Source organism: Crocuta crocuta, unplaced genomic scaffold (assembly GCF_008692635.1).
Source record: "Crocuta crocuta isolate KB4526 unplaced genomic scaffold, BGI_CrCroc_1.0 scaffold131, whole genome shotgun sequence".
In the NCBI taxonomy this organism is placed as follows: domain Eukaryota; kingdom Metazoa; phylum Chordata; class Mammalia; order Carnivora; family Hyaenidae; genus Crocuta; species Crocuta crocuta.
In genome coordinates, this window is record NW_027528977.1 from 4164719 (window position 1) to 4184879 (window position 20161).

At 39.4% G+C, this 20161-nt stretch overlaps 1 long non-coding RNA gene across 1 annotated transcript in view; it reads left to right on the forward strand.

The window, feature by feature from the left end:
• Positions 1-19625, forward strand: part of LOC144225869 (uncharacterized) — a 53299-nt gene extending 33674 nt beyond the window's left edge. The window contains exons 2-4 of the long non-coding RNA XR_013333448.1: positions 8264-8351; positions 18495-18602; positions 19411-19625. This is a non-coding gene — a long non-coding RNA (uncharacterized LOC144225869). The remainder of the gene's footprint in view (positions 1-8263; positions 8352-18494; positions 18603-19410) is intronic.
• The last annotated feature ends 536 nt before the right edge of the window (positions 19626-20161 follow it).

Here is a 20161-nt window from a genome sequence, read left to right on the forward strand (position 1 = left end):
GTTTGGATTCAAAAATTTTTTAATTTTTCTCTTTAAAAAATAATTTTGACAACTTCATTATAATAGTACTGTTTTCTTAAGTTTCTACATATTTATTTTGAGAGAGAGAGACAGAGTGAGTGGGTGTGCATAGGAGCAGAGGAGAGAGAGAGGGAATCTCAAGCAGGCTCCACACTGTCAGCACAGAGTCTAGTGTGGTCCTTGAACTCAGAAACAGTGAGATCATGACCTCAGCTGAGATCAAAGTCAAATGCTTAACCAACTGAGCCACTCAGGTGCCCTTTTATAATAATACTATTAAGTCATGTTTTGACAACTCTGCCACAATCCAAAATTACAAAAATAATAGATCAGTTATAATAAGAGAAAGATAAAAAATTATAGCTAAGCTCAAAACAAGGCAAAATGAGCTAAGCACAAAGAAGTCAATGGAGTAGAAGTGACAGTCACACTAGATTCTGTGTAGAAACAGGCCAGGGACAACCAGGACTTTGATACCCACAGAATAATGAAACTAAATCCATTTGGATATGGGAGTTGAAGCCTGTCACTTTACTTGAAAACAGAGCCAATATAGGTTTCCATGCCCATGAAAGGAAGCTGAAAAGAACTGAAACTTAATATTTTCTGTGGTTACAGCTTATATAAAATATCATGCCTCTTCTGGGCTGAGTGTGTTATCCCAAAACTCATATGATGAAGGCCTAACACCTAGTAGTACCTCATACTGTGCTTGGAGATAGGGTTTTTGAAAAGACAATTAAGTTTAAATGAGATCATTGGGATAGACTCTAATATGACTATTGTCTTTATAAGAAGAAGAGATTAGGACACAGATACACTCACTAGGGAAGACCATGTGAAAACATTTGATGAGGATGACTGTCTACAAACCAAGGGGAGAGGGCTTCAGAAGAAACCAACCCTGCTGACAACCTGATGTTGGAATCCTAGCCTCTAGAACTGATAGGAAGTAAACTCTGTTGTTTAAACTACCTAATCTGCAGTTCTTTTTTATGGCAGCCTTCGCAAACTAATACAATGACTAGGGAGGCAAGCGACACAAACGCAGCCTCATAGTCAGGCTCCAAGTCAAGCTGTCCATTAGTCAGCCACAGAATGTGTAGTAGCCCTAACATTGTATGGACCTTGGGTCTTGGCTAGAGGAAACAGGTTCCTAGGAAGCTGGTTGGACACACCCACAAAATCACTAGATAGGGATAGGGGTGTCCAGAGAGAAGAGGATGGTGGTGGGGGTGAGAATCCCATTCAAGATGAGCCTGCACACCAAAGTTGTAAAGCATAGCAAAAATTATTACAAAAAAATGAAGCCAACCAAATCACCAATTTGAAATTTCAGTACCAAATTAAAATAATAAAGCAATCTGAAAATAATTTTAAAATAGAGATATTTTAAAAATCTTAAAGCAATAAGGAACATTCTCCTTGATTAAAAAAGATACGAAAATGAACAAATGAATATAAAAAGCAAAAATTCCTGAAATGAACATTATAGTTATTAAAACAAGAAAATCAATGGACTTGTTATACTCTAGACTAGAAAGTTTCAAAAAAAAAATAAATTACAAGACATTGCTGAGGAATTCACTCAGAATGTAACAACAGAAGGAAAAGAGCAGCTAATTTCTAGGGCGCATAAATTGAGAATCTGAACAGTCATCTGATAGAAATTCCATAGGATAAGAAGAAAGGACATGGTAGAAAAGTAGCATGCAAAGATAGGATAACTGAGAATGTTTCTTAATTAACTAAATCTGGGACCCATTAAAAGCATCAGTTTTAAAAGTAGGAATTATTGGATTAGATTACCCAGATTAAAAGTGGGACAAAATGGAGGATTTTGTGCTTTTTCACTGTGGACTTTAAGGACCTTTAATTTAAATGTGGAAGTTAAAGTCTATGAAAAGGTATATACCTTGGGAATTACACTGGTGTCAAACATACTTTGGTTAGTGGCAGTTTTCCCTGAACAACAAAGATGCATTCACCCTGTCATCAGGGGTAATGGTAAACCATAGAACAGAAAATAGGGCAGGCCTCAAAGCTGGGGGAGAAAGAACATATTCCTGTTTGGGATCCAGATTCCAAGAAATAGAATCTTGACAATATTAGTAATGGCAGCAGCAGAAAAACTACTTGGTGAATTAAGTCTCCATCTTCAAGGAGTCATATCTAAGTTCTAACCCCACTGGTATTTTGAACACTGGTGGATCTGTGTTCTCACTCAAGGAGAAAGGCCATGTCAGGAGTAGGCACAACAGATGTCTGATGCTAAAAGCTCTTATGACTGCCTTATAAAATTCACCTACCTGAACTAAAGTGGCTGGTCCATAGTGGTTGGGTTCTAGTGTTCTCTGCTTAAGAGTAACATGGTACACATTTTATTCCTGCAGAGGCCATCTAAGTCTTAGTGAATTGGCTATGATCATGGAGGCTTCAAGATACCGGATGTATTAGTTTTCTAGGGCTTCCATAACCAAGTGCCAAACACTGAGTGGCTTAAACAACAGAAATTTATTGCTACCCACAGTTCTGGTGGGTAGAAGTCCCAAGATGAAGGTGTTAGCAGGGTTGATTTCTTCTGGGTCTCTCCTTGCCTTGTAGATGACCATCTTCTCTGTCTTCACGTGGTCTTTGTGTACATCTGTGTCCCAATCTCCTTATATAAGAACACCAGTCATTGGTTTAGGGTCCACTCATACCTCATTTTACTTTAATTACCTCTTAAAGGCCTCTTCTGCAAATATAATCACATTCTGAAACACTGAGGGTTAGGCCTTCAACGTGTGAATTTGGGTACACATAATCCAGTTAATAATACCAGGTTTATCTTCAAATGTTAGAATAGAATCGCCCGAGATGAGGTTCCAGCAATGGACAGCAGAACTTTTTCTGGTGACAACGGCAAGGAGGTGCTAAGGGGAGTCAAGCAACAGCAGAGAAGGGGCTGTCCAAAATCCAGCAGCCTGACTCCACTAGTGCCTCAAAGCTCCTTGGGAGGAGCCCTGACTTACAAACTTGCTTAACCTGCTCCTTAGAAAAATTTGGGAAGAGAGTTACTAGAAAATATTAGAATTTCTGGTTAATTTGAACAAATGGTGGCTTAATTTGAGCACCAAAGAAAATGTGACTTGTCTTTATCTCAAGATGAGTAAGTGAAGCATGCCAATCATCATCTCAGAATGTGAATAAAACTTTTATTGCCAAAGGAGAAAAAAAGTAAGTGGAGAAGCTGAAGGGGCAGCTGAGAACAATGGGGTTTAAGAGATGTGGCCCCACTGCTTTCTTGAATGATGCTGCATTGCAGAGTTTGCTGCAGGTTCTGCTGTGTCAGAGGGTAACCTACTGAATTAAGTGTGTGAGAGGAATAAAAACAAGTGTTTGTTTTAGCGTAATTCCTATAATCATGAGAATTTCAAAACTCCATATAACATAATTTTTTTAAGGTTTGAGAGAGAGAGAGAGAGAGCACAAGCAGGGGAGGGGCAGAGAGAGAGAAGAGAAAGAATCCCAAGCAGGCTCCACACTGTCAGTGAAGGACCCAACACAGAGGTGTCTCACAAACTGTGAGATCGTGACCTCAGCCAAAATCAAGAGCTATATGCTTTACCAACTGAGCCATGCAGGTACCCCACTCCATTTAATTTTTAGAATTTAAAAATAAATATAAACAAAAGGAACATGGAGAAGTTCTATATATGGTCTTAATTCTTAGATAAATTTAACCTCAGGGAGACTACCATTATTGCTCACAGAGCTACTCCCTTGATAACTAATCAATACCCTTAAGTCAAGTGTACAAATGCAGCCAATTGAAAAGAGGCTCAAACATTTTGTTTATTTGTTCCTTCAGGAAATACTGATGAATATACAACAGCAAATGAGAGAGATGAGGTCCCTGCTCTCACAGCATTTCTGTTTGTGCCAAATAAGAGTAACCTAAGGAGGGTTTAATAGAAGGCTATTTACAAAGTCATGGGCAGCATGAAGGGAAGCTGTAAGGAGTAGTGCAGTACTCTGGGTCCATTAATATATAGCTATTATTAGATCTTCATAGATCTCAAGGAGCAAGTAAAGGGAAGGATACTAAAACCAAGAAGGAGGGTGCCCTATAGAGAGGGTCACCTTGACAGAAGCTGTGATTTTTAGTCAAGGAGTTCAGTCAGCCCAAGGGGATAATCAGGAGTGGAATCAGAGGAACAAAAGCTCCCATCTCTCTCTCCTTGCTCCCTGTGTCTCCTCTGTCAGGACACTCCATTGACCAAATCCAACCTGAGGCCAGAAGACAAGGGAGCCACTCATGTAGCATCAGCCTACAGATCTAAGAGCAGGATAAAGCAGAGTGGAGTCTTTTTTTTTTTTTTTTAATGTTTATTTTTGAGAGAGAGAGACAGACAGAGTTCAAGCAGGGGAGGGGCAGAGAGAGAGAGGGAGACACAGACTCCAAAGCAGGTTCTAGGCTCTGAGCTGTCAGCACAGAGCCTGACGTGGGGCTTGAACTCACAAACCATGAGATCATGACCTGAGCTGAAGTCAGAGGCTTAACCAACCGAGCCACCCAGGTGTCCCAGCAGAGTGGAGTCTTGATCTGGAAGGGGAATAGAAGATTCTGGCCTGGCATCCCTATCCCTACATTCCATCAACTTGAGTCCGGTGCACAGAAGAGCTCACCCCGTTTACACACACCATGTTGGACCCCGCCTCAATAAATGGCCTTTCCAAATATTTGATGTTTTATAGTAATGGCAAATAACTTCACTCTCAAGGAATTTGGACACTCATAAATGAGATCAACACTTACAAATTTCAAAGCATTTGCTTAAAGTACTCCCAAAGGATCTCTTATGAAAGGCTGGGAGTTCTTTCTGGCAAGGATTGATAATAACAACAGCTTAGTTAAAGGTGGCTCCCCACAGCCTGTGCCTGGATAAGACTTTAGAAACCTAGATTTTGAGTTGAAATTTAGGCTCCCACTAGAAAAGAAAGTCTTTAAAGATTATCAGGGCCAGTAAAATGAACCAGTATAAACTTTGTGCGTGTCACTTCTCCAAATATCTAAAGAAAACATGGCCAACGTCAACATGCCCTTCACCACTGTCCTCCTTTATTTCTCCAATACTCTGTGCCCTTGTTTTGACGAATTACTGAAAATTTTTAAAGAGTATCCATCCTTTCCCTTTGTATATTTTAAATGTCTTGAATACCCTTTATCCATGAGTCTTAAAGTATTTTATAAACATTAATTTTCTTAACAAATATGTGAGGTTAAAGTATAATTATCCCTTTCCTCCCAATTGTTTAAATATAAGAAACACAAAAGAACGATAAGAAACCACACCCCTGGTCTCATAGCAAATCCTGCAGAATTAGATTCAACTTCCCTAGTCACTAGCAATCTTTTCAGTTCTTATACCACTGAAAAGAATACGTCAATGTTTTATTTTTCATTACCCTACCCCAATAATTGAAGACCCTCTTAAGGAAACTAATGATTGTGGAGCATGTAACATGAGTCAGGCACTGTAAATAACAGATTTAAGTTAGTGATTCTCAGACTTTAATGCATATTCAAAGCATCTGGGAAGCTTTAAAAAGTCCTTATGTGCAGCCACACCCCATGGCAATTAAATCAGAAACTTTGGAGGTAAAGCCCAGATATCATTGTTTATTTGTGTTTTTAACTTTCCAGGTGATTCCAATGTGGAGTCAAATTTGAGAAGTGGTGTTTGAAATCCTTATCATTTAAAGGGTAGTATGCAGACCAACAGCTTCAAATCATCTAGATGCTTGTTGGCCATGCAGAATTTCATGTGCCACCCCAAGCCTGCTGAAACAATGTTCATTTTAACAAGCTCCCAAATGGTTAGTATGAACACTCAAGTTTGAAAAACACTGCCTTAAGTAAGCAAATAAGTAAAAAGGTCAGTGACACTATCCCCATTTTATAAATGAAGATATGTGTTCAGAAAGGTCAAGTAATATGCAGAGTCTAACACAGGGCTAATCACCTTAAAAGTTCTTATATTCTTTACCCCACCAGTTTAAACTAGACTAGGGGAATCACAAACTTGTTTGAAAGCTGATGACAGCTTTGAAACCTCATCCATGAATTAACACAAAACATTTTTGTACATGCATTTCAAAGGATTTCTCATCCCAGAAGACTTCCATGCAAACCTTGCAGAATCAAGGACCGCAGGTTGTGAATACCACCACTCTCTCCATTCCCTACCCCATGCCTCCATGACCTATATGATATGGGTATTTAATTTCTATTCAATAAGCTTTGTCTTAGATGGATAATGACACACAGATACGCACACAAAGCATTTGTTCTGAACAGTCCAAACACTCTGGGAATTTAACAACCAAAAGTTCTTTTGGAAGCCACATTGACAGACGGTAACATTGTACATGGGCTCTTCCACACACCTGTTAACAGTTGAACCTAATTGTTCAGCAGCTGGTACTGATTTGGGATTCTTTCACTATATCTCATTATTTCTCTTCTATAATTTTTTTTCTGGTTTGGAACTGCTGCTGCTGTTTCTGCACGATGTATATATTTTTAAAACTAAAAGGACATACTTTGAAAGAATTCTGGAGAGGGACATAAAAGTTACTTCTTTAAAATCCATTTTGTAGTCAAATTTATTTAAACAGACAGTGGTGATTATTAGGTGTGGAAAATCCAAGGGTAAGAAGAGATTTAACTAGTTGGCTATCCTTCATTTTCGTATGTCTCTAACATTTAGGTAGTTTGGCTAAATTCATAAATATCTGACTTGCAGATATTTATCTGCAAGTCTTATATATCTGCAAGTCAGATATTTATGGATTAGAATTGCAAGGAGTATTGTCATGAGTAGAGAAGGATGCCTTTCCTGGGTTGGAAACCCTCTGGAACAGAAGTACACATAATATTAGCTAGATTTTAGAGCAAGATACCCTTAAAGGAACATTAGATAAACTAAGACGTTTTCAGAAGAAACATGAGGGAGATGATAAAGACAAGAGATTTAAAATGTGTAAAATAAAAAGAAAGTAATGGCTGCATACAAAAAAAGATACAAACACACATAAATAATCACAGATCAAGTGATTTATATTTAAGAGTGTTTATTTGTGTGTCCAACATGGCTTTTCTTCAGTGTGTTCATATAACATCAACACCAATGGCTACCTTTTAAATCACAATGCCACGTGAGATTGGGCTGTTAGAGATAAAACACAGACCAAAGCATTAAACAAACATGAATCACATATTTTTTTTAAGTTTATTTGTTTATTTTGAGAGGCAGAGTGAGTGAGAATGTGCGAAAGAGGCAGAAAGAGAGGGAATCCCAAGCAGGCTCCACACTCAATGCAGAGCCTAACATCAGGCTTGAACTCACAAACCACAAGATCATGACCTGAGTCAAAATCAAGAGTCAGACGCTTCGCCAACTGAGCCAGCCAGGCAACCCAAACATGAATCACATCTTAATAATAACATAAAATAGTATTCTAAAATTATATTTAAAATATTCCATAAAGAAAAAGAAGCTATTCAATAATTTTAAAATTCTTAAAAGTACACAATTAATAACATAAACCTAGAAAATATAGTATAGTCTCCTAATTATTCTGACTTGGAACATTCTCTAAATGACGGATGCTCCTCTGAACCCAGCAGATGGTCTTACAAGTACTACTCGGGCTAGTAACAAAGACTCTGGGTCAATGGCATTGAAAGTTCTTGGAAAATATTCTTACTGCCTGTCCTTAAACCTAGTTGGTAGTATACACTTCTTCACCAATAAGAGCATGTGTGTCTCTAGAAGTTATATGTTTAATTGAGAGCAGAATATTTACTCTGTGAGGTAATAATTTGCTTTTTGTTTTGATGGCCCCATATACACCATGTTATTTTGCATATACTTAGAACGTGCAGAATCTTTGTTTATTATAATAGACAACTTGCCTAAATATTTATAACTCCAAGTTGAATAGTAGGAATTACATTAATCTGCATCACTATTGATGGAGTTAGTTTTGGATTTACCTATTAGTGTTCTTATAAATCTCAGTAATAGATGTAATAGAAGTCCCCTTAGCAATGTGCCCTCAAGTAATTCTGCAACCAGAGCAATAGAAAGCATTAAAGTGTCTTCAGACAATTTTCCTTTAAAATAGTGTCTCTGTGGCTAGCCAGATATTTATTGTAACATTGCATTTTATGTCTTTATCTTTTTTAATGCAGAATTAGCAATGATATTGGCTTCAGAAGGGAGTTATTGTATAGAAAGATGATGAAGAAAGAACATATTTACTCACTCTTATTAAGGCAAGTAGCATATTTATAATGAATTAGCAGAATAAATACATACTAGTCTAAAGATTATGATCTATAGAATTAGATAAATGTTAACATTAAGTTTACAATCAAAATTGTATTTTTGGCTGGCTCTTCAGCTGTTGCAAGCTTGGTGGAGCATATATTTTAACAGACTGAGTGAAACAGAAGGCCGGTGACATAAACTATAAATTCGAATCCTTACTTCCTTAATTTATAAGTTGTATCACATTCTCCTCCCAGATCAAACATTTGAGTGGTGATGAAACTAACCCCAGCAAAGAGACAGCAGTGTGTGGTGGAAAGAGTCTGAGTCAGACTAGATTCTGGTCCTGCCTCTGCCACCATCTAGCTGTATGACCTTGGACAGGAGCCTAGTGTTTGGGGAAAGCTGTGTCCTCAGTATAAAATGACGCTTGTAGGGTATGATGATCTCTTCAGTGCTTGCCAACTCTTTTCTTCCAAGCATAAGCAGCTTTGTAAAGCTTTAAGAGAAAAGAACCAGGCAGCGGCCATTCTGTCTGCCCCCCACCCCACCTGGTACGTTATTATAATGCTCATCTGAGGCAATATTTGTCAGAATTTTTGGAAATGTAAAAAGTATGGAGCAATACAAGACAATGAGAGACAAAGGCAGAGATGACATCCCCATAGCCAATTATCTCTGACCCATTCATTAGTTTTATGTCGTTGTACCCTACCCCTTCTATCTGGGTCTGGGTTTTTTTTTCTGTATTTTATTTATCTTTCATTTATTGACCCACCCTCAGAGTCTCAACCTCAACCCAAAGGATGGCACCTTTTTAACATTATAAAATTTCAAGGGGCAGCACATGATATTTGTAATTCCTCAACTTGTTGGTTGAGAAAATATACTTAATCAACATTTAACAAACGTTCTTTGAGTATCCAGGGACTTGATGGAGTATAGAAATAGATTCATGGAGCCTACATTCTGGTGAGGAAAGACATATAATAAAAGAATCACACAGGCAAAAGTAAAATACAAAATTATAAACGGACAAATAGTAACTTTTACATGGATTTGTATTTTATTAATCACAAAAGCTCCTACATTTACAGAGTAGTAGCATATATATGTACAAGGATATCATTTGTTCAGAATATATTTGGTGTATTATTGTAGGCCCTTTACAATAAAATTTCTGTGTCAGGTTAGGAGTTTCTATATTGTGTGACCATTGTGTCCCTAGCAAGAATTTAAGCTGATTGAGGACAGAGATCTTGCTTATTTATTATACATCTGCCAAATAAAGGTATTGAGATAATCAACTGTTCGCTGATACTTCAGGCAACCCCCAAATTTATTCCTCATTTCTGTTATCTTTATAATGCTGAATGCTGACCAGAAGCGTGGTAGAGTAGGGGTGGAAAATATGTTCTACAGAGGTCAGGCTAACAGAGACTCCATCATCTTGTGGCTCTACTCTCTGGGACACATAAAATTGCCAGGTTAGAGGACATCCTCCAGGTTATGGAGGATGTATTCCAACTTTAATTATATCAGCCCAGAACTGTATCACCATGTGATGTGATTATTCCCTGTAAACGTCCCAACCACACTGACCTGTATCTCTAGCACCCAGCATGGGTGCCCAGTCAACGAATTTTCATTGAATGAACCAATGGAATGTGAAAAGCATGTTTTTTGCAATCCAGCATTACAAAGGGATTTTTAGTCCTTTCTACTATGATACAACTGACTCTATAGCATTGGCAAAAAAAAAAAAAAAAAGTTTACTATCAGCTGCCACCTGGAAACATTGTAAATACAACTCAGAACCTCATATCACTTATCTGCAAAGTGTTCTCATGCCTCTGTAGAAATGGGAGATGACTAGTGGCAGTCAATGGATGCCGCCTCAAGCATGTCCATTGGATTAAACCTTCCCAATAAATATCAGTCTTTTTCTCAATTCTTTGAAGGGATAAGAGAAGCCTGCCCTTTCCACCAGCACTGACAGACTCCTGCCAGTTTCAGAGCAAGGGTAACAAGTCCCTTCAACAGAGTGAAATACACATGCAGACTCCCATCACACACAAAGGAAGGAAATATTAATTTTTTTAAGGTAAATACTGCTGTTACTGGTCAAAATTCTGGAGTTTTGGAACAAACTGCCTTATATTTCTAAAGGTCTCTGAGTTTTCAAAGCACTTTTAGTATATCAGTGATCTTATTTGATTCTCAAAACAACACCATGTCATGGAAAGATAGGAGTTTTCATCCACAGTTGAGAGGAGAGTTGTCAACCAGGTTAGGTAGCCTGACCATGTCACACGGTGGTGAAGAGCTGGAACTAGAGAGAACCAGTCAGTTCTGGACTTCTGACTTCATACCAGTGCTCTTTCAGCATCACATCAGGATTCTTACCTTAAGAAGGATGAACATCCTTTTGACCCTGGGTTGTGGTTTGGACACAGTCGCTTCTACCTTTGCAATTACTGTCAGACTTGGTTATTGTCTCCATTCCTTGCTATTTAAAATGACCACAGACAGCTAAATCTGAAGGGAGCAGTTAATAGGGACACTACTGAGAAAGACATCCATCTTTCTGTATTCCCTCCAATAAAGTCAAGAGCAATTTCAGACAGCACTCGGATAACCACTTTTTTCAAGCTACGGTACTAAGGGAACTCTAAAATAATTAAACAAATAGACAATCTGATCACAGTTCTCTGGGAGAACTAACATTTTGGCAGTTTCCTTCTAAGTTTCAATTTTCACAGCCTCTTCTCCACCATGTAACTGTTCTGAGAATGGCCTTAATTACCACTAATTTCTTTTTTTTTTTTCAAACACTAAAACTTAACCTGTCTCTTATTTTACTAAAACATTTACATAAAACACAAGAAATCTATAACTCAGTACAAGAAAGAGATGGATTTCTCTTTGTCTTTTCTAAAATGACACTCTGTATATAATAGAACTACAAAATTTTCTTTTGTTTTTAACTTCTTCAGCTCCTAAGAAAATAACTTAAAATGTGTATAAGTAGGGTTTAACAGAAATTAATCATATGTGGTTTACATTTAAATCAGGCTCTTTATGCGAAATAGCTGTGTATCAGCATGGCGTCATGCTAATATAAGTGTTCAATAAATACTTGGTGAATGATTGAGAGAATGAATGATGCACTGCCCTGTGAGTACACATTGCCTTTGTTGTGCTGCATGACTTTCTGTAGAGCATTAAAGAAGAGAATTATAAAGCACAGGGTAGAGAATTATGCCTTTGAAAACAAAGATTCTAGTGATTAGTACTAAATAATGAAATGACTTAGGGCAAACTGCTTGGCTCACCAGGCCTTTGGATTTCTCAACAATAGGATGAGAGTGTGGATAAGAATTTAGATGGTCTCTAAGGTTACTTCTAATGCTAGTATTTTCTAATTCTAGACTGAAAAACTATCAGCCAGAGAAAAATATCACTCTCATCAGAAAATAAATATGGAATAAGGGGTAATCTCAGACAAGGTCTCAGCTTTCTAAGTTTAAATGTGCCTGGGGGTTCTTAAAAATTGTAAAGAGTCTAACTGAAGACAATAAGGACTTCCCAGAGTCTTACAGAGATTGCTTTTAGTACATTATCATCTGTTACAGAGCCCCATAAAAAGATTATAGTAGAGGGCATCAGAAGTAGGCTCTGAGGAAAAAGGAGGGGTACTGAGGGAAGCTAAGGTTTCTCCTCCTTTTTCCTTTTTTTAACAAAGCAGTTGAGGGAAAGGAAAAAAAAAATATGATGAGCTGTCCTGAAATCCCAGAACTTGGAGGAATGGCTAATATATGTCCCTAGGAATACAAGAGAGAAGAAACTTAAAGCAAATGGAATTCATGAAGGAAAATCCAACACAGAGCTCTTAATTTTTGAAGAAACTGGCAGCTTGAACAAGAACTTCAACCTGACACCAAGGGGCTAGATCTGGGATCCAAATAAGAAAGGACTGTGCTCTGCCAAAGACCATGAAGGAGCTGAAGAAGGTACCTTAGCGTTAGAGGAGAGGAGAGGAACAATGTGAACATGGTTAGGACCCCTAACCATGCGGGACAACACCTTGAAGCTCAGAGAGTGAGTAATAACCTCCTAGAAGGAACTGAACCTTTAACTCAGCACCAGGTAAGGGAGCTTCATCTGCCTCAGCCTATGATCCTGACATTCCAGAATTTTCTCCCCCTGTTGTACAACACTTGAAATGAAACAACCACACAACTGTGTGTGTGAGAATACCATAGGCAGGCACACTGCAGGAGAACATGAAGCTGGGAAGAATATGACTCTGAAATATGATCTTGAAAGCACTTTTCTTTCCTCTTCCTCTCCCCACCACAGTCCCTCCCCTTTCTCTGTTTCCTCAGGGAAAGCAGAGAAAAAAAATTTTTTTTCAATGTTTGTATATTTTTGAGAGACAGAAACAGAGCATGAGCAGGGGAGGGGCAGAATCTTAAGCGGGTTCCAGGCTCTGAGCTATCAGCACAGAGCCCAACATGGAGCTTGAACTCACAAACCAGGAGATCATGACCTGAGCCAAAGTCAGATGCTTGACCAACTGAGCCACCCAGGTGCCCCAAGACAGAGACAATTTAACTTATATGGAGGCCAGAGACCACTCAGGTTGCCAAGGAATCCCTTGGCTTTCATTCTGGGGTTGGTGTCACACCAACTCACAAAGCTGTCCATGAAGATAAGCATAGACCCCACCTGAACATTCACTATGCGCCTATTATACGTAAGGCTAGTTTTTGTTTTTGTTTTTGTTTTTGTTTTGTTTTTAGGGAATAAAAAGATAAGGAAGATATAGATCCAAGGACAGGTAACAAGGTCTCCACTACATGAGTCTGGAAGGGTCACACCCATGGGCACATATTTCCTGTGCTGTAGTAGAATTTGTGGGCATCTGTGAAAGGGGAAGCCCCCTAAAAAAATGTAAAGATGTAATTACTATAAGGCTTCCAATCCAGTGGGGGAAATAAAACAATGAGTAACCACGACAAAGTAGAATAAACATGTGCCATATGTGAGGTTAAAATAAAGATGGAGTGCAGGAAGGGTCAGGATCACCTCCATGGTGACTGGAAGGGCATAGTCATAAGGAAGGGCATCAGAGTCAAGCTTGGAAGCATAGTCTACTTCCATTCTCTGCCACCACCACTAAGCTCTACTTTTTTCTTGCCTAGAAATCCTAAGGATGCCCTACTCTTGTTTCCACTGCCTCCTATCAATTCTCTTCTCAGAGAGGTAGGGTGACCTTTTTAAAATGCAAGTCTCATGCTACTCTACCATTTTCAAACTCTCTAATTATACTTAGCATACAGTTCAAGGTTCTCAGCTTGGCTTACCTTGGCCTCTCTACCTCTGCAGCTTTGGTTTTTTGTTTTTGTTTTTTTTTTTTTAAGTTTATTTTTGAGAGAGAGAGAGAGGGATGGGGATGGAGGAGTAGGGAGAAAGGGAGACACAGAATCTGAAACAGGCTCCAGGCTCTGAGCTGTCAGCATATAGCCCAGTGTGGGGCTTGAACCTACAAAGCACAAGATCATGACCTGGCCGAAGTCAGATGGATGTTCAACTGCCTGAGCCACCCAGGTGCCCCAGTTTTTTTTGGTTTTTTGAGAGAGAGAGAGAGAGAGGACTTGCTCAAGCAGGGAAGGGACAAAGGGGGACAATATTAAGCAGGCTCAACCCTCAGCATGGAGACTGACACAAGGCTTGAAATCATGATTGTGAGATCATGACCTGAGCCATAGTCAAGAGTCAGACAGGGGCGCCTGGGTGGCTTAGTCGGTTAAGCGTCCGACTTTCGCTTAGGTCATGATCTCGCGGTTCGTGGGTTCGAGCCCCGCGTCGGGCTCTGTGCTGACTGCCAGCTCAGAGCCTGGAGCCTGTTTCAGTCTGTGACTCCCTCTCTCTCTGACCCTCCCCTGCTCACGCTGTCTCTCTCTCTCTCTCCTAGAAATAAATAAAAAATAAAACATTAAAAAAAAAAAAAAAAGAGTCAGACATTTAACTGACTGAGACACCCAGGAGCTGCTGCAGCCTCATTTTAAACCCCTGTTCCTGATGTGGTCTCTGTCAGCCTTGCTGGTCTTTATTTCTCCCCATACCTTGCTCCGTTCTGCTTTAGGGAGTTTACATTTGCCATTTCCTCAGCCTAGACTCTTCTCTCTCTTCTTCCTTGCCTAATTAACCCCTGCACCATCCCCCTCACACCTTCCCATATTTCTCTCCTGATACATTCCGCATGCCTACTCCCACTGGGTCACTGCCTCTTATTAAGTGGCATGCTATGCTTATCCTTCATAGCATTTAGAATGGTTGATAAATCCGTGTTTATTTATGGAATTATTCATTGACAGCTGACCCCCATACATTGTGAGCTCCATGAAGGCAGAAACTATGTCTTTGTTCTCACCCTTGTATCCACAGCACCTAGCTCAGGGCAGGTATAAGGTAGCCACTCATTAGCCACTTCTTAGCCACTCATTAGCCACTCTTTGAATGAATTAATGGATATTAGAGATCAATCATCCAGCCCCCTTTCAGAAGGGGGAACTGAGGTTCAGAAAGGCAAACTGGCATGTTCAAAGTCAAGTTGCTGAACCAGAAAAAGTACTCTTCTCTCCAGATTCCCATTCCATAGGTCTCATCTAATTCTACCACATGGCCCTCAAGCTGATTCAAGGGCCAAGTCACAGCCTCCAATTTTATTCCTGGGACAAAAGGTAATTGAGAAGAGAGACAAAGGGAATTATTCACTGAGTCGTATGAGCAGTTGAACATAAATGAGAAATTGAGAAATGAAAGACTGAAACTCAAAAATGGATGAGTGGGTGGTGTAGTTAATGTATTGACACCCAGATGAGAGATTGATCTGGTTGACCAGACTGAGATGTATACGCATACAGGCACTGGGCACAAGGTTCCACAAAGACAGTACATATACCTGGCCAACACCTAATTAAGAGAAAGGATTTTCAAGGGAACATGTGGGTGTGCTGGAAAGTACAACAGGATCGAGTTTTGTTCAGTGGATTTTGGATCATGAATTCTTCCTGAGGGATAAGGGAGTGGCAGTAGAAGGAAAAAGGAACTAGGTGGAACATAGGCAATCTATTGATGTTTTCATATTTGAGGAATTGTATTTAATAAATAATGGGGACGCTGTTGAATTTAAAAATGCCAAGTCTGAAAAAAAAAATAATGGAAGAATTGGAAGCCTAAGAAATAGCTTATGTCTGATGAAGTGATGGGGGCTGGAGATGAGAGAGGGGCTCCATGCTGGCACCACACCCTTCTGTTTGGCCAGATCACGTCTTGGCCATAATCCTTCCTTTCAACCAGTGCCAGTCACAAGGAGGAGGTGTGAATCTGGGGCCAAGGCTGAAGCACAAGGTTCACGAGCCACAAAGGGTAGGGCTGCCTCAGCCTAGGCAGAGAAGGCAAGTGCTCTTTTATATTTCTGCTGAAAGAAGCACAATGTTTTAACTAAAAACTGGAGGGTTATTAGTTTCCCAGCCTAAAGAAAGAGTCTCAAATGTGGGATTCCACATAGCAAGGCTGCTTTTGAACTCCCCAGCCCTCAACATCTGCAGCCGTTTCTGTTCTTCAAGCGTTGCCAACTTCTGTGTTAAAGACTGATATCTGCATGGACACATGGGTTCTGGCAGCCTCTGTTCAGTGCAACAGGCTGGGGGAGGCAGCGGCAGCAGGGAGAGGGGCAAGGGATTTTTTGTGCCTGCCTCTAAATCTCCACCTATAGAACAACTTTGGATTGAATAAATATCAAGTGCAGACTATAAGTACATTTAGCCTTTCTGTGTGAAAATGCCTCTGACTTATATACCGGTAAATAAATAACAGGAATACAATAATAATAATAACAGTAACAGTAGTCTTGTGGTACTCTAGGTAATGTCACATTCAGATTTTAGAGGAGTAAGAATACGTTTTTAAATTAATTTTTACACAGAGAAGAATCAGAGCGGCGAAGCAGAAAGGGTACTGACTTGGACTTACATAGCTTTGAATCCTGGCTGGGTAACCATGAGGAGGTTGTTCAACCTCTCTGAGGCTGTTTTCCTAGCTTTCGTGCTGTAAAAGGAGAGTCTCAACATTCCTTTGGAGATTTTTGGAAGGATTGGAGATAATATCTGAAAGCACATATGCAGAGCCTGAAGTAACAGGCACTCTTTACGTGGTGGCTATGTTTCCACAGAACTATGAAAGAAAACAACACAGTGTTTTGCAGGTCACTGTTTTTAACAAATCATTCATGAGATTCTGAAACTTCAGTTAGTAAAAATCAACTCAGAACAGGTATACTGAGTTGGTCACTGGAAAGCCATTCTTCATTCTGGTTTCAGATTCCAATTATCAGCCATTTCCCCAATATCGTTTCATTCATACAGAGGCTGTGAGGCAAGGTTCTATATACCAAAAAGTGTAGGAGGTTGACTATGGTATGATTTTGGTCACAGTAAAGTTAAAGACTAACGTCCTTGCCTCTTCCACTATGACTTTGCTTTGCTCACTTGCATGCTCTTACAAATCTTACAAATTGTTTAAAAAATCAGCTTCAGAGGAGAGCCTGGGTGGCTCAGTCAGTTGAGCATCTAGTTCTTGATTTTGGCTCAGATCATGATGACAGGGTTGTGGTATCCAGCTCGTGGTGCGCTCCCTGTTGCCAAGTGTGGAGCCTGCTTAGAATTCTCTCCTTCTTCTCCTCTCTCTGACTCTCTCTCAAATTAAAAAAGAAATTGCCTTAGAGGAGAAATGTATCTAGCTTAAGGCTTCAAATCCTGTTAAAGTACCAACACTTGCATATTATTAGCTATCACTTCTCTGGATAGGAATCCACAGACTGCATCTTTCTGCTAAGTGCCAGCAGCACAGCTTCAGTGTCCCAAAAGACAATTATTCCAACCCATTCTGTAGGTTTTTAGCCTTGAGCAACTAATGGGAAATTATGAAGTACTCAGAAACTGTACAATTCCACGGATAGTGTCCACACTGCAGCATCTTTGTTAAAGAGTTGCAGCGCCTTTGCTCCACTCACAGATTTACTCATTTTTCATGAACACACGGTAACCATCCCTCCTTATAACTCCCCTTCACCATCTTCCAATTTAGAATGACTTCCCCACTCCAGCTTTATTGAAAAATAATTGACAAATTGTACATATTTGGAGTGCACAATATGATGATTTGATACATGTAACATTGTGAAATGATTAACATACTCATCACCTCACATAGTTACTGTTTCCATGTGTTTGTGTGTACACCCAGGTACCCAATGAGAACACTTAAGATCTAGTCTCTTAGCAAATTTCAAGTCTCCCACACAGTATATTATTAACTATAGTCACCATCTGACCTTAGATCTCCAGAACTGATTCATCTAAAGGGAAGTTTAGAAAGCCTCTCTCTACCTCAGTTTCTAAGCCTGAAGCAAGAGTCAGCTCAGCTATTACATCTGCCGGCAAGACTTTGCAGCTATCCTACCCTCATGACATTTACTTCCTGTGAACTCATCCAGAAGGATTTCTTGAATACCTACAGTGTTCCAGGTCAGGTCCACAGCGTTCATTATCTGCCACTGTCCTGTGACATTTAATCATCTGCTTTTGGAACATTCCTGTCATTATTTAACGCATCTAAATGGTCTTGCTATCTCTTAGATTCATTAGATTGGTTGTATTTATTAGATTTTATTTTATTTTATTATTCTTGTTTATTTATTTTTGAGAACAAGAGACACGGATTGTAAGCAGGGGAGGGGTAGAGAGAGAGGGAGACACAGAATCTGAAGCAGGCTCCTGGCTCCAAGCTAGCAGCACGGAGCCTGACACGGGGCTCAAATTCACAAACTGTGAGACCATGACCTGAGCCAAAGTCAGACACTTAACCGACTGAGCCACCCAGGTGCCCCTATTCATTAGATTTTAAATAAACTTCTGTTCTTCATAATCCAAGCATCATTCAATGGGATAAAACAGATCCTTATTGATGTTTTGAATAAAAGAGCCAATGAACTTCTACCAGATACTACTTAAATAAGGCACTGTTTACTCTTTTGGGCAAATAAATGTTTCATACTTATTCAATATGGTTTTTACCAGGCAGGTGAAAGACCCAGAACTACAGTGTTTGGAAGCCGAGCATTTATGTTTGCCAGTTCTCACTCTGACTAAAGCCACTGCTATTTCCATAGCTTCTCATCCCTTCAGCCAGGTGAGGTTCACATTTGTCAGAGATATGCCAAGTTACTTTCACCTGAGAAATTTTGACTTTTTATTCTCTACTCATACAAATTTTTAAAGTATATATGCCCCCTACTTATTATTCTGACCTAGAGGTTTGGTGCTAAAATTAGAGATGCAACTCAAGACTATCTACATATATATTTAGATACATAAATAATATATAAAGAAAGGTGGGTTTTTCCACGTAGACCGAGGGAAACTTGCCTGAGAATGTCCATGAGGTGAACAACATGGGCCTGCAGGCAAGGGGCGTTTGATATCCCAAAGAAGAACAGATCTGTAAAAGAGGCTCATATAAACGCTTTCACATGCTTACAGAGGTGAACCAAGAGCCAATTTGCCTTCTCTTCTTTAAGAGAAAAAAGAGCTTATGAAAAAGGGAGTTGTTTATAGTCATTTAAAAGTCCATATCCATAAAACAGGATAAGGAATGTCTCAACACTGTAGATAAAAGTCATTTGGAGAGAGAACACTCCCTTTAAACCAAGGAATGTATGCTGATTAGATGAGGGAGGTGAAAGAGAGAGGTACAACACCTATTATTAATAATAATAAAATGACTTTGAACTTCTCCAGTGCCTTTCATCTGAGAATTTCAATTTGCTTATATTAACTAATTAAACCTCACTTTTACTTTATCACCTTCTGTAAGAGAATAAGGCTAACACTTAGAATTTCTACTTTCTCTTGTAGATTTAAGTACTTTGCAATCATTTGTTGGCCAGGGCTACAACCTACTGAGTAAGCTAGTGTAATTATTATTCCCTTTTGTACAGGTAGGGAAACTGAGACAAAAACATAACATCCTGCCAAGACCACACAGTGAGACAGATGCAGAACCACGAAACCAACAAATATTTGAATCCAGGGCTCCTGGTGGAAAAAGTGAATAAGTCCATTTCCTCCACTCTCCCTCCACACAGACAGCCTTAGTGAAGCAACTTCAGAAGTTTTAAAAATCAACTTAGAAGTAGTAGAATCATATGAAGTCTTCCAAACATACCAACTCAGAGACTCGAGAAACCCACAATTGGACAGGAGGAGGAAAAGAGAATGAGGGTCACATTCATGGATTTTCCAAAGACTCACCAAGCTTTCAGAATGGACAACTGATGAAGACAAGCAGCAATCTATAACTTGTACTTTATGTATACATTGTTGTTACTTGGTCCCAACTCAGATTGCCTTCTCTTCCCCCACCTTCCCCCCACCAACTGTTGGGGAAGGAGCTAGCAGTATCCCAAATGTGTTAAATTCCCCGCCCCCAGAAGTCTCAATGGCAGCATCAGTGACAGCTCTCAGAGAGAGCAGGGCATTTCTAGCCCCTTAGAATCTACTTATTTGAAGTTAATAAACTTCTAAAAAATAATTTAAGTATCATTTTAAGATTCAAATATTACACAGGGGAAAAAAACAAATACTTCATCAAAAGGCATTTGTGGTCACTTGACCTTTTCCAAACCTAGAATGTTAGCCTTATTGAAATCCACAGCTTCTCTGCCTCTCTCATGTAACCGCTAGATGAGT